At 36.5% G+C, this 15,357-nt stretch overlaps 1 protein-coding gene across 8 annotated transcripts in view; it reads left to right on the top strand.

Annotated features, from left to right (window-relative positions):
- Nucleotides 1-1,542: 1,542 nt before the first annotated feature.
- LOC131750102 (sodium channel protein type 3 subunit alpha) overlaps nucleotides 1,543-15,357 on the top strand; it is a 108,989-nt gene continuing 95,174 nt past the window's right edge. For 6 of the 8 annotated variants that reach the window (XM_059052439.2, XM_067026218.1, XM_067026216.1 and 3 more), the window contains exons 1-2: nucleotides 1,566-1,790; nucleotides 6,738-6,921. The gene's annotated coding sequence lies outside the window, so the exon portion shown is untranslated. Of the gene's footprint in view, nucleotides 1,791-6,737; nucleotides 6,922-15,357 lie in introns of all 8 variants that reach the window. The other 2 variants (XM_067026217.1, XM_059052431.2) reach the window with 1 other exon arrangement.

Genomic DNA, 15,357 nt, shown 5'->3' with positions numbered 1-15,357 from the left:
CTGAAGCCCACAGAACACATTATGCTGGAATGGAAACAGGAGAACCGAGATGGCCGTGTAGGGTGCCTGGGACATGGGACTTCCATCAGCCAATTGCAGCCCAGAGTGACTCTGGAAAGTCGCTACTTGCTTGTTTTCCCTCTTCCCCTAAGCACAGGAACAAAAGTTACCTGAGAGAAAGAGCTGACAAAACCTGAGGTAACTAATGGTCATGAAGAGGGGATGCTGCCATGCAAAACTGAATTGATGGTGTTTCTGGGGCCAAACAGGAATGAAGGAACATTGGTAGATGTCTGCGTGGAGGAATGGTGATGCCCAGGGATCAGACAGGATTCTACCCCTCACTGGATGCCCACATGGAAAGTGGGAGGCTGGGGATCAAACTCTGCTTTTCTCCATATATATTCCCGGACTGAGATCAGTCCCCGTGAGAAGAGTATAAACCTGAAATCACTGGAGAAAGCCTCAAGTGACTCAGTCCACCTGGAATTGACAGGATTTATTTTCCTGCCATTAGGCAAAATGGGGGCTAGAATTTAAAAGCTAAGTAAATAACACTCCTTGAGCACATGGCATAAAAATACGGTACCTGCTATATTTCTCTTTTCATTATACGTAAGATCCTTCGTGACAGGCACTGTGTGTTTTTATCTTTGTCTTTTCAAAGCTAATATAGTGCCTGACATATACTAAGGTGCTCCATCAATATGAACATATTTAATTAATTAATGATAAACGAATACAATTATAGTTGTTTTCTCTAAAGTAAATTGAATAGTCAAATGAAATGAATAGCACTTACAGTTAAGAAATCTTTTAATACACTGATAAAATCATTTTCATTTTGCTTATGTATTGTGTGCTTCAATATTCTTATAAGCCATGTTTTCTTAAGTGTTTTAACTACATAGATATAATAGTATATAACCTTTGATTGAATTATCTTATGTAAGATGAATTTCACCTGTTCCTTGTGTCATATACAGACCAAATAATCCATAAATCTAAATTACATAGGCCTCACTTAAGCTTAAAATACTTTCCCAGATATTATTTCTCGTAAATGTTTTACCAAAAAGCAATACAAAATGACTACCAATTTTACACTGTTCTGTAAGGAGTCAGATTACTCACTCAGAAAAGAATTCATCCTGTGCAAAGATAAAAGTTTTCAGAAGGCTAGAGCAGGCCAAAAGAGATATTTTACAAAACTCTATATGTAAGGTGTAAGGTAATCTAAAAACCTAATTTTCAAACAGAAATTTGGAGGGTTTTTAATTTAGTCATTTATGGCTGAATCAACTTTGTAAACTTATAAAATTTAGAAAAATATACAATATTAGAAAATGTGCATACTCAGGTAATTTAGTATGCAAAAGAATATTTTTGTACATACTCATATGCAGGGGATAGGTTACATTTTACCTTATGATAAAAAATAATGGGGATGTTTTTCCTTTTGTTCAATTTTATGTGTCTGCCAGTAGATGGCGGTACCATGTTGAGTGCTGTTGGCTTTTTTTTTTTTTTTCTCCTCAAAGCTGTTTTCTGATATATGTTGGGTACCACAGAGTGAATCTCAGAACAGGAAGCGGAGGCATAAGCAGAGAGGATTCTGGAAAGGTCTCTTTGTTTTCTTGTCCACAGAGAAAGCAAAGAAAAAAAAATTATAGTTAATATGTAAACCTCTGTGGCCAAAAATCTGAACAACTGCAGGAGGCTCATTATACTCTAACCATCTTGGATGCGGGCTTTGTTATGCTGTGATCCATAAGGCTCTGTTTTATCAGGTAAGCTGGCAAAACATTTAATTATCTGAACCATAGAATCTAGCCACCAGATCATTTTTCTTATTTTAAAATTATCTTCATGCTGCTATTTTTAACCTAATGTTGTTTTAATGTAAATTACAGGAACCAAAGGCATCATCTGATGTGTAAACTGCTTACTATTCCTTTATCTCAAAGGAAACAGAGCCTCTGTCTAGAAATGGTGACTTATGGTACAGACTAGGCACTACTGAGCTTGTATTTTTGAAACATGTAGATGCTTATGATTCATTGTAGTCAGAGAAAATATTTTTTTATTACACAGAGCTAGCCTAATTGATTTTGTGGCTGTACCTTATCTATTTAAATGTCCAGTGTGCCAAATATTTTAAAAACATAAATGTGTAGTGAAATTGGAACTGTCATTCTCGTGCTTTGGTCTTTTTTTTTAACAGCTTTAGAGAGGCCATGCGTATAAGGAGTGATAATATAGAGGTATACAGCTGTTTGAAAAACATTATCATTTGTCTCTAAAATAATCTATTCTCACCAATACCAATCATTAAAATGAGATTTAACCTTCTAGTAATAAAATGATCCCTATAATATACTCCAGTATGTGTTGTTTCTTTATTTTAATATATACATTTTATATTAAATATTTACCATTCTATTTATTGATGTAAAGGGTATTGTACCTTCTGTGAGTTGTCTCATAAGCTTCATATATTTCTGTATTTTTTCTGTGTGTATTTAATACCTGGTTATTTTCATTATTACTAATTATCAGGGAGAGCACTTGGACAAAAACCAATTACTTACTTTATCTATAATCTGTATTTTCTATAGTTTTCTTTAAAATACCTTATAGAATAATCATAAATGTTTTGCTCAATTAGCAATCACATAGTTAGAACAGCAAATTATTGGCAGAAAATCTACAGGTATTAATCTAAAGAAGAGTTTTAAAAATCATAAAGCTTTTTAAAAAATACAACAGGTGGTGTAATGTAGCATATGAGGACAAAGATAAAGGCATACGTGCTTACAGGAATTTGCATGAAAACATTTCATCACAATCAGTCCAAGTAGTGAGTGCCCTGTGTGGAATAAAGACCTCTGATTTCAACCTGGGTTTCTAGTCAGTACTGGTCAAATCAGCCTAAAAACAGAACTTGAGGCCTCAGCTTTAAAAGCAACTGTAATCTCTAATGATATGGAAAAATATTGATTTCTCACCTAAGATTTTACCATGGGTAGCAATAATACTCCCGCTAAAAATGTTACAAAATAGCAGTTGCCTCAGAGAAAAGCCCTAGGTTTTATGTATTTCAGGAGATCTCCTACCATAGGATATAAAGAAAACTGTGTCTTTGAAAAGGGTTCCCAGAAATGGATGCTAATTGGCTTGAGCATAGTGTACACTCCATGTTTCTTTATAGGTGACTGAATATAACTTTATTCTGTGTAAACACCAGAGCTGGTCTTTCAGAACTGTTTTACATTTATGAATGGATGCTTATATTTTGGCCCTGATTATTAGCGATATTTTTATCGGTATAGTTGCAAGAATCTCTTAATTTTTGTCTGTGTATGTAGTCACAATGTGAAGAACAAATGCATACAGAGTTCTTCACTAAATGTGCTCTTTGAAAATTTTTAGAAATCAAACCTGTTTTTATTAAATGATACATCAAATAAGTTTGGTATCTTATTCTTTTAAAGAACTAATAGTGACTTACTTCACTTCTAAGGTCAAGAATAATAACTATAGTTTATTGGTGTGACAGAGAAAAATAGGTTGGACACTGAGCTGGAAGTCTTGATTTCTGATGCAAGTTCTGCTACTAATAAGCTTTGTCACCTCAGAAGAGATACCTGTAAAAGATGGGAATTGGAATCAAGGATATATAAGGATACTTTTCATTCTTAAAATTCTATGATTCTAATCTATCTGGATTTTCACCAATTTATTTCTCCACTTAACTGTAATCTGATGCATCTTTGACTTTTACTGAGTTGTTTGTTACCGTTAATGGTGTGCTAAACATGAGGACAGAGAAATAGAGAGGTTTTAAAGGTCCTTGGCCAGGTTCTCTGTGGTGGAAACAACCAGAAAGCAACATGGAGAAGTGGTTAAGAGAAAGGGCTGGCAGGATAAGTCCTAGCTCCACTATTAACTGACAAAGATTGAAACTTTCTGAGCCTCTATTATATCACCTATAAAATAGGAATGATGATGCCTATGTTGCAGGATTGTATAAATAAATATTGTCTGTCCAGTGTTTATTATATATCCTGGGACATGATTAAATGCCCACCCCCCCCCTCCTCCCCTGTTCCCCAACCCCTGACAAAAGGAACAGATATCATTTTAATACTGGTGATGGTAATATATCTTCCACCACAACAGGAAGAATAGAGTGAAACTGCCAAGAAATTCTGTAGTTGAAAAGGGAATAATTCTCATCCTGGAAGCATGCCCTTGCTGAAACAACAACAAAAAATGTGTTCCCTATAATAATATCAATTAGTGTTAACATCTGGCCATTTCCTGGATTGTTTATAGAACTCTCATAATACCTTCTAGAAGACTACTCTTTTGCCCAATGATATATTATCATGGACCCCACTTCAAAGGCTTGCTTCTTTTTAACAAAAATAGAGGCAAAAGACTTTATTTCACTTGTACCTTAATAGATACACCTATTAGACAAAAGGCTTTGTGAAGATTCAGAGAAAATCTAGATTTCACCAAGAACCACATTTATATGCCAAATAATTTCTACTATGACCATCAAATTACAGCACCTGAATCCCAGAAATGATTGCATGTGTTGGCTATGCGATCAACTCACAAACTGTCTACTGCTTAAATCATATTGATGGTCCAATGAGAGGCGGAAAGTCAAATTGTGCCTGATGAAATTGTTGACATACGGCAAAATCCCTGCTTCCCTCCAAAGGGTTTCTCTACATACAGCTTCGTGCTCTTGACAGCTGTGTGCTACTGGGATCTTGGGGAGCTAGAGCTGGGATGTCCTTTCAGCACCCCAGGCCTCCTAAGCCTTCCCTTCAACCACCCTGGGCCTCTTTAAACTGACTCAAATAACTGTGCTGTCAGTTTCATCTTCATGGTAGGCAAGATGACTTAATGGGCTCATGATTAGATAGATCTGAGATGGCCTTGAGTTTGAGAGTCTTAAAGACATGAGCGGAAGTTTTCTCAATTAGACAATGCTCCGCTTGGAATTTGTAACTAGTCCATCTCCCTGACTCTGGCTCACTCCCAGCTCTTCTGATTCCTTATTTTTAGGGGTTAAATGAAAGCACCCATGAGTGTAGGCATATAAAAACAAATACGTTTTTTCACCAAGGAATGAACATGTGACTAGATAGTGAAATTTCTTTGCATGGGTGGGTGTGCAGATTACTTTTTTCTCATCATCACTCATGTATAGGAACACTGTGAACTCACTGAAGGCTGGGAATTAATGTTTAATTTGTCATCTAAAAATATTCATTCCACCTTAATATTAATGGTTATTTTACCAGTTTTCAAAAACTGTGAGGATTAACTTACCCACCTACCCCTGAGATATAATTTAAGATATTAACAGTACACTTCTGTACTGGGGATCCGTTTTTAAATTTTTATTAACTTCAATCTTAAATTATCTTTACTTCCACTTAAATTTTACCCATAAACACCTTTAATGGCAATTCAGTGTAGAACCTAGTATCCAAACTACTAGTTCTTGAGGTAGATTGTTCTTTGAGGTAATTATAAAATTTGGGAAGGATAAAAGCCAATTTTATTGTCCCTTGGGTTGCAAGCTCACCTATTTATCTTTGATTAGGAAGCTGCCTTTTCAGTTTAGCTTTACCTGATAATATTTTTCACACTGGGGTGAAGTTAGCACATTCTTTGGATGCATTTTAATGGGATATAAGAAGCGTAGATTTAAGAGCAGAATAATGTTAATTTTCTGTTAATTTTACTTTAAGTTAATGAAGAAAATCTTGCTCTCTTGCTAAGCAAAGATGTGCTTTGCTCTGTGAACTGCCTGATGTGCATCAGCTCTTTGGATATCTGAAATTTGAATCTACATTCAGACATATAATTAGCCACAACAGAAGAGTTCTTTAAAATTTATATGCATATCTACTCAGGTGGATAACAAGTTTTAATACGTATTTACTGAGTGATTCTTATAATACTACACCTCTTTTTTCCACGGTTTGAAATGATAAAGAACCTTATAGAGAGAATATTAAAGAAATTTCTGCCCAGTATATATGAATAGAGAACAGCGGCAAAGTAACTTATAAGCATGCTTACAAATTAAATATAAATATTAAACACAAATACAGTGCATATAACATATGCTAGGTGGTTGTATTAGGGAATTCTCAGGGGTTGTTTTAGTTCAGAGAAACCTTTTAAAAGTCTGGAGTTATTTCTGTAATAACTGAATTAGGTTTTCATCCTTTTGGAGACTGCATATAGGGAGCCCTGCATGTGATTAAGCTCTGAGCTGGAGGAAAGTGAAAGAAATGATGGTCCTTAAATTTTTAAACAGTGGTTTAATATTGTTTTATTCAATGGGTGATTTCAAAGATGGGAAGTCACTCTTTAAATAACTTCGGCCATTTTCTGCCAAGAAGCTAACTTTTGGGAATTTTAATCTCCTAATATTCAGAAGATACTTTATTCTTACTTGGGTTGTACAGAACATTTTGTCCTTTTCTTTTTCCAAGAGCTTGAACTGGAATAATTCATTAAATCCCAGTTCTTGTTAAGTGACCTTGTGCTTCTGAACCAGAACCCCAAATATTCTTGCACAGAGCTTATTAACAGGACACGTTTTATGGGCTCAAGCCTCTATTTGAGAACTGATAACCTGTGTGTTAGCTTTTCTTTGTCCTTGATGTTTTTGCTTGTGACATTTATTTTTCTCTTTATAGGTTACTTTTGCTGTACCCAAACAAAGTATTCTGATGAGATCAGGAGAATTCAGGGTGGTATGGCTGTAGACTAAACAAAGTATTCTAAGCAATTTCTTTTCATGGAACTTATATCATGGTTGGACATAACCTTAAGAATAAATTCTCCAAGAAATAAGCCCAAATTCCTACATGTGCAAAGCAGGTAAGAAAAATGAGTAAAGCTAGTCAGGCTGGGACAAAGGAACTCCATAGCCCATGTGCTTTCTAAAGAGGGGATAGGAGACTGTTGAATCAAATGATTTTCCCAATGAAGTTTAAAATCTAGATTTTTATGAGAAACTTCCCTCTTGTTAAATGTTGTCATCTCTTTCAAATTATTTACAATACTGGATAGATTCAACAAAGCATATCTACAGGCAGGATATGGCCAAGGGATTTTTGGCCAGGTATTTTTTCCTTTTGCCAATCCAACCAGAAGTTTTACCAATGCAGGAAAATAAACTTCATGGAGAGGAAATGGCTTGACTGTATTTGGAGGAACTGCTACACTAGCACTCAGATTTCCTGTCTGCTCCTCTAGGCTCAACCAACTGCCCACCACCATTTTTCTATCTGTTTCATTTCAAATCCTTGAATGTTCTACATATTCCCTCCCACATTTCTGTTTATACTGCTGCTAATTACATCACTGAGCTTTAATTGTCTTCATAGATCTTTTTTCTCCCCTTTTTTGTTGCTATTAATTCTCCCCTTGCTGTGGATATCTTGTTACTGATATGCTATTTGATGAGGTATGTGATATTCCCATTTCTGCACTGTTCTGAAATGACTGAAGTTTGTAGGGCAAACACATCCTTTAGCTGTGAAAAGATAAAAATATTATTAATAGGATATTTATATGTCCTTGAGTCCACATGGTCTCAAAGTTTTAAAATATCTTATTAAACTATCTTTAATCATAGCCAATACTGATTACAGTTCAAGTAAATCCATTCTTAATATTATTTTTCAACAACTTTATTGGGCTCTGTTATCAATCTTTATATACCTATAGCAAAAATTAAAGTATATTATTATATTAGCATTGGAAGAACAGACAAAAGTATCATTCACAAATATATCGCATTCTCTTTCATTGATATGAAACTTGGTAGTATTAGATAAGAATAAAAATCAAATACATATGCCTAGAATGAGAACTTCTTGGCCGTTATGGAAATCAGAAAGAAAAAGCAAAATGAAAAATGAAAAAAGTCAGATTTTTTAAACCTCCTAATAAAAAATGACAGGAGAAAAAAAAAACAGTTGAAGGGGAATAGATATGCAAACATTTGAGAGAAAATGTAAAGAGGTAAAACATGATGAGCTTATTCAGAGAGTGGCCCACAGCTCTGGCTGCACATTGGAATCACCTGGGAAGCTTAAAAAAAGAGCAAAGCTGGCTCCATCTTAGGCCAATTCAATTAGATGCTCTGGGGCTAAGCCTAGGTGTCCACGTTTGTTTAAAAGCTCTGTAAGCATAGTTCAAATATGCATCCAGGTTTGAAAAGCAACTGACTAAAGGAAGACAGAGAAAAATAAGAGAAGCTAATGAAAGCTTGGCCAGAGAAATGAAAGACAACTGAGAAATGACTTTCAGAATAATTTCAAAATTCTAACAAGTGGGCGCGTGTAAAGTAAAAAGACTATGCAAATACTTAAAATAGCAAAAAATACATTTGTGTCCATTTCTCCCTTGGTTGAAAAGGGTGGTATTTATTCTATATGTTTAAGCAGTTTTATATTTCAAATTGTTAATTTCCTACCCTTACCTCTACTTGAAAGTTGACCCAGCTGCTGGTTATGGTATATTTTGCAAACTAACAATATAAACAATTGTGCACACTCAAAAATAAGCATCCATTAACTTCAATTTATACAGCCAGAGATTTGCCCTCTTTTTATTCTGTACCTTATAAATTGCTCCTTTGAAAATTGTCTTAAAATCAAATAAGAGTGTCCATTGAAAGATACTCTTTGAATGTCCAGGTCATTCAGCTGGAAACAAAACATTGATTTGTAATTATTGAAACTTCAATTGTGGCAGATTTAGAGGAGAAGCAGATATGTAAACCAACAAATTTTTTAAAGCCAAAATTCACTTAAAAATGTATTTTCAGAAAGTGGCATTTCTGAGGAAGAAATGAATTAACCTAATAGCTAAGTGGAATTAATAATTAATTGAGTTTCCAAAAAGGAATTCCATTACTAAGGTGAGTCTGCCTTTTCAATTCTTTAAGGAGACATTTGCTGGGTTAACACCACAGTTGCTTTTCCATGTTGATTTCCCACAGTCCTTTCTGCGACTGGGGAGAGACTGTGGTAGCCCCTACTAAAACAATCCTCTACATCCTTCAGAGCAGATTATATCCTAAAGTCTTTCCTCTGGAGAAACATCCTTTAATATTACTACCGAACTATGCTTTCTTCGTGACCTCTACCATTCTGTCAACCAGGTCACCACAATTATCACCATGTATGAAAGATCTATTAAATCTTAGGATGAAAATATACATATTCTGAATCAGGAGGGTGGTGATTGCACGGTGAACAGAAGGAATGCTATATTATGTTTGAGGCTAAGTTTATGATGATGTCTATGAAATGGTGCTTGAGTTCTCAAACTGGGATTGGATCACTGACTTTCAAAAAAATTACATCCTAGCTTTATACACAAAGTACTTTGGTAGTCTACAATGAAAATATAAGTAACAAACCAGTAAAATACTAGTAAGAATGAAAGCCTGAACCAAAACTAATGTTTTTTGATGAAGGATCACCTTAAATTAGTCAGTGTAGAGAGCAAAAAATTTACTGTTGATTAAAGCATTCCCTCCACCAACACAGTGACAACTGTGAGAACTAACTTGATTCTTTGGGAAAAGAATTCCAACTTGTTATTCAAAAGCATTAAGTATATTTTGCAAAGGGAAAAGGTAATGCTTAGGCGTAAATGAAAAGTGGCAGAGCACATCCAAATCATGATGCAGATCTCTATGCAAATTAGCACAAGAGTTAAAATACGCCACGGAAACCACAATAGCAAGCTCTCTCATACATTTGTTAGATTTGTTTACTCTGTCTCAAAATTATCCTGAGTCTTTGTAAGACACATTTCTTTTAAATATCCATTAAATGTACTATAATAATGGTGCTACATTTCAAACAACACTCTGAGACCAATTTAACCATAATACTCATTTTTTCTAACAATCCATATCCCTCAGGAAAGCTAAATTTGGGGAATTTTATGCATGACAAAACATTTTCTATTTATTCTCTTAATTTCTTCCTGAACAAAAATTTGAAAACTAAATATCTAAGACATAAAAAGGCACACTTGATTTGGAAACTCTTTGAACTTTTTTTTTTCAACATTCGATAGATATTTTATTTTTTCTATGATTTTTAAAAGTTGAAGTATAGTTGATTTACAATGTTGTGTTAGTTTCTGGTGCAGAGCAAAGTAACTCATTTATATATATATGTATGAATGCATATATATATATTTTTTCATATTCTTTTCCATTATAGATTATTACAAGATATTGAATATAGTTCCCTACAGTAGGACTTTGTTAGTTTATCTATTTTATATACAGTAGTTTGTGTCTGCAAACTCCTAAATTTATCCCTCCCTCCCCTTTCCCCTTTGGTAACTATACGTTTGTTTTATATGCCTGTGAACTTTCTAATCAATTTTTTGGTAAACCTAGAAATGCCCTACAAAAATAAAGTCTATTAAGTTTTTTTAAAAGGGGAAAGACACTTGAAGAATAACTGAATTCAGTGCTCAACTTTGCACAGGCAATTTGATCAGAATCCTAAATTATCCATGTCCTTGGGGAGTTAGTTCAGGTTGCACACATGGAACATTGTAGAAATGCCACAAATTCCAGTTCTGTCCTTCCTAGCATCTTCTCTATTCAGCTCTTACTTTTCTCCTCATGATTGCTGCCCTCTCTAGCTGTGGTCTTACTTGCTAGATCCTCCATCCTGGGAAAGGCCAGATAGGCTATGCCTGCCTTTTCTCTAATTAGCATATTGGTTCCTGCAATCTGTCAGAAATAAAGTTTTGCATCAAATGTAATTTTCTCTTACCTGTGGCATTCTGGCTTTCCTTTAGCCTCAAAAGAATTGAGCACTGAACAGCATCCCTCCCGCCTTTCCATGCAGAGACCCTTCACTGTGTGTTCCCGCTGCAATAAGTGGCAACATCTACACCTAAATCAGGGCAGTACACACAGGCCCCTGCTTTATTTTGGTGCCGTGATGTGCTAAATGGCTGAAGGAAAAACACAGACTCTCTTGAGTCCTGAATTCAGATCCTAGGGATGATATTTTCAGTTTCTTTAGTGACTGGTCATATTTCACTGAAAACTAGACTTCAAGTTTTGTCGTTTTTTTAAAAAATTATTATTTGTATAGAATTTCTCATGAGATTTTTGATATTACCAATTTCATGAAGAAATCATGTATACAGAATTGAATATCTAAAGCTAGAAAGGAGTTAAGGGATAGTTATTTTCAGAAACCAACTCTCTGGCTATGCTCTTCTCAAGCCATTCATAGTGTTGACTCATCAAAAAACATAGTTTAAATTTGAGCAAGCACATAGTTCACTGAAGTATTCTGTATATGAAGGCAGACTTTAATAGGTATAACACAGCCAACTCCAGTTACATCACTAGTCCAATATTCAATGACCCTTTTTGTTCAGAGTATAAGGCTACTGCTGTACCCTTAGATCATTGTCTCTCAGAAGGGATGAATGTTGGAATACACTGAGTGCAGAGTCCCTGCGCTTCTGAGATAAAAGAGGCACTACAAATCAACTAGTCACTTTCCCCCACTCCCTCTCTATAACACATGTGGACACTCAACACCAAAGACACGACGAGTGTTCAATATGTCACAGCAAGTGATGTCAAAGATAAGCCTAGAAAACAGGTTACCTGAATCGCAGGTACATTCCCCTCTTTCTGTTTTCCTCCCTCTCTTCCTTATCTTTTCATTAAACCTTGTTTCTAAAAAGATGGGGCAGGGCGTGCTTTTCCATTATGTTACACTATCTTCTGCAGCACCACCTCAGGGTAATCAGACTCCACAGCATTATAACCATCTAGCTAGGGGAAATGCTGAACAGAGAGGCCACTCAGGTGGCTGGGTTCTGGCTGGTGAAGAATCACGTGACAGCCGAACTGCAGCCCCACCTAAATCAGTCTGTGCTCCAGTGGAGTTTACCACTAGCACTAACCTGAGAGCAGATTTTACAGCTTCCCTGCTCCCGGCTAGATAAAGCTCAATCCTCTGTATTTTAAGCCTCAAAGGAGTGCAGGTAACATGTGAAGTAAGCATCACCATTTTGAAGTAATGAAAGTTGTACCTCAAGTTCCCTCAGGTTGCCAAGGGAAAAAGGCAATCAACTCTCAACGCTCTGTTGTGAAAACAGTGCACTGTCATTTTGATTACAGTAAATAAACAGTCTGTGGTTGCTTGGAAAGAAACTGGCTAAAGCACAAGTCACCAGCAAGCAGTAGGAGAGACGTGGCTGAGGGCAACTCAGAAGGCTCTCTATTATGGCTAAAGCAAAACTTATGTTACGATAGGAATATGGATCAAGGATTATTTATTGCTTTCTATTTTCCATGATGCCAATTTACTTCAAAATAGAAAGCTTCCTATAATTCTAGTTATATTCTGATTTAAATGTGGTTTCTGCTCCAGAAACACGTGCACGCATTACACACACACACACACACACACACACACAAAATGCTCACTTTGGTTTCTCAGCCCAAAATCCTAGGAATTAAGAACAAAAACAACAATCTGACCAAGTAAAACAGGAAAATTATCAGTCCAGAGAGAGCCTGCCCCTCCCTTTTAGAGCAACTCACAACAAGGGATTGCCCCCTTTCTTTTCTTTTTTTTTTTTTTTTGCGGTACGCGGGCCTCTCACTGTTGTGGCCTCTCCCCTTGCGGAGCACAGGCTCCGGACGCGCAGGCTCAGCGGCCATGGCTCACGGGCCCAGCCGCTCCGCGGCACGTGGGATCTTCCCGGACCTGGGCACGAACCCGTGTCCCCTGCATCGGCAGGCGGGCTCCCAACCACTGCGCCACCAGGGAAGCCCTGCCCCCTTTCTTAATTCACACATTTGTTTATGGGTTTGATCACCCGGTGGCGGGTGAAGGAATAGGGGAAAGGCATACACTAGACAAGCAGTAGCCAATATAAATATAATGAGACACATATGTACTTTAAAAATTTTTAGATGCTAACATAAAAAAGACAAAGAAACAAATGACATTAATGTTCCTAATGCTTTTCTTTCAAATAAATTTATTTATTTATTTATTTATTTATTTATTTTGGGGTGTGTTGGGTCTTCGTTGCTGCGCGCGGGCTTTCTTTTCGTTGCAGCAAGTGGGGGCTACTCTTCATTGCATTGTGTGGGCTTCTCATTGCAGTGGCTTCTCTTGTTGCGGAGCACGGGCTGTAGGTTCGCGGGCTTCAGCAGTTGTGGCTCGCGGGCTCTAGAGCGCAGGCTCAGTACTTGTGGCACACAGGCTTAGTTGCTCCACGGCATGTGGCATCTTCCCAGATCAGGGCTCGACACGTGACCCCTGCATTGGCAGGCGGATTCTTAACCATTGCGCCACTGGGGAAGTCCACTAATGCTTTTTTTTTAAGCCAATATACCCAAAATATTATTTCTGATTTGGCACTAGTGACATTTTTAGTGCTCAATTCTTACATGTGACCAGGGCTACCACATTGGACAGGGTATTTGCAGAATTTGTTTTAGGTAATTATATTCAACAGATATCTAATAATGTCCTGCTTACTGTGATAGGTAAGCAATAAAATCCTTATCCTAAAGGAATTTAAAATGTAGAAGCAATAAGACACATCCTTAATAAAAGCAGAAGCCAGAATATTATAATTATTATATGAATTTTTAAAGCAATATGTGCATGTTGTTGGAGTTCAGAGGAAGGCAAAATCACTTCTGACTCAGAATTTGGGTATGATGAGCCTTGCAGTATAGGTAGGATTTTTTTTTTAAATTGGAGTATAGCTGCTTTACACTGCTGTGTAAAGCAAAGTGAATCAGCCATACATATACATATATCCCCTCTGTTTTGGATTTCCTTCCCGTTTAAGTCACCACAGAGTACTGAGTTCCTTGTGCTATACATAAGCTTCTCAATAGCTATCTACGTTATACATGGTAGTGTATATATGTCAATCCCAATCTCCCAATTCATCCCACCCCCCCTTCCCCTTTGGTATCCATACATCTGTTGTCTACGTCTGTGTCTCTATTTCTGCTTTGCAAATAAGATCACCTTTACCATTTTTTCTAAATTCCACATACGTGCGTTAATATATGATATTTGTTTTTCTCTTTCTGACTTATTTCACTCTGTATGACAGTCTCTAGGTCCATCCACGTCTCTGCCAATGACACAATTTTGCTCCTTTTTACAGCTGAGTAATATTCCATTGTATATATGTAACACGTCTTCTTTGTCCATTCATCTGTTGATGGACATTTAGGTTGCTTCCATGTCCTGACTATTGCATTGGGTTGGCCAAAAAGTTTGTTTGGATTTTTCCTTAACATCTTATGGAAAAACCCAAATGAATGTTTTGGCCAACCAATAAATAGAGCTGCAATGAAACATTGGAGTGCATGTGTCTTTTTGAATTATGGTTTTCTCAGGGTATGTGCCCGGTAGTGGGATTGCTGGGTCATATGGTAGTTCTATTTTTAGTTGTTTAAGGAATCTCCATACTGTTCTCCATAGTGGCTGTATCAATTTACATTCCCACCAACAGTGCAAGAGGGTTCCCTTTTCTGCACACCCTCTCCAGCATTTATTGTTTGTAGATTTTTTCATGATGGCCATTCTGACTGGTGTGAGGTGATACCTCACTGTAGTTTTGATTTGCATTTCTCTACTAACTGGTGAAGTTGAGCATCTTTTCGTGTGTTTGTTGGCCATCTGTATGTCTTCTTTGGAGGTGAATGATATTTCAGGCAGAGGGAATGTTTTTGAAAGCCAGAGGCCAGAGACTGGGGGCTTTCAGGGAATGGCAACTAGATCAGTTTGACTACGGAGGAGCATACATTTAAGATGAAGCTGGAGAAGCAGATTAGTAAAATATTTTTTAGAGAGAGTCTCTGATTATTACTTTTTCTAAAGAAAAAAAGACACTGGATTTGGTGGCATGATTTACTAGCCATGTGACCTTGGACATGTTACTTATCCCCTTTGAACCTTATTATTTCCTTACCTACAAAATGAGGACAATAATCACCATTATCTCATAGGGTTATTGTGAAGATAAAATGAGCTAATCACTGTCTGGTACAGAGCAAGTGCTTAGTTAGTGTCCTCTATTATCACCACTATCACTTCTCTAAGATATTTTGAAATGGGAAATTCTTTGAGTAAAACATTCAGTCCTCAATTTGCTTTGTTTTAAGGAGAGTCTGGTAAACTTAGCTTACATAGTCAATTATCTTTGAGGTAAACAGGACCTGAATGTATGTATTTTGGTCTAGATTAAATAAGACTACATAATTCA

Source organism: Kogia breviceps, chromosome 2, assembly GCF_026419965.1.
Source record: "Kogia breviceps isolate mKogBre1 chromosome 2, mKogBre1 haplotype 1, whole genome shotgun sequence".
Lineage (NCBI taxonomy): Eukaryota > Metazoa > Chordata > Mammalia > Artiodactyla > Physeteridae > Kogia > Kogia breviceps.
The sequence above is the reverse complement of the archived record's forward strand: the minus strand, read 5'-3'. Positions and strand labels throughout refer to the sequence as shown.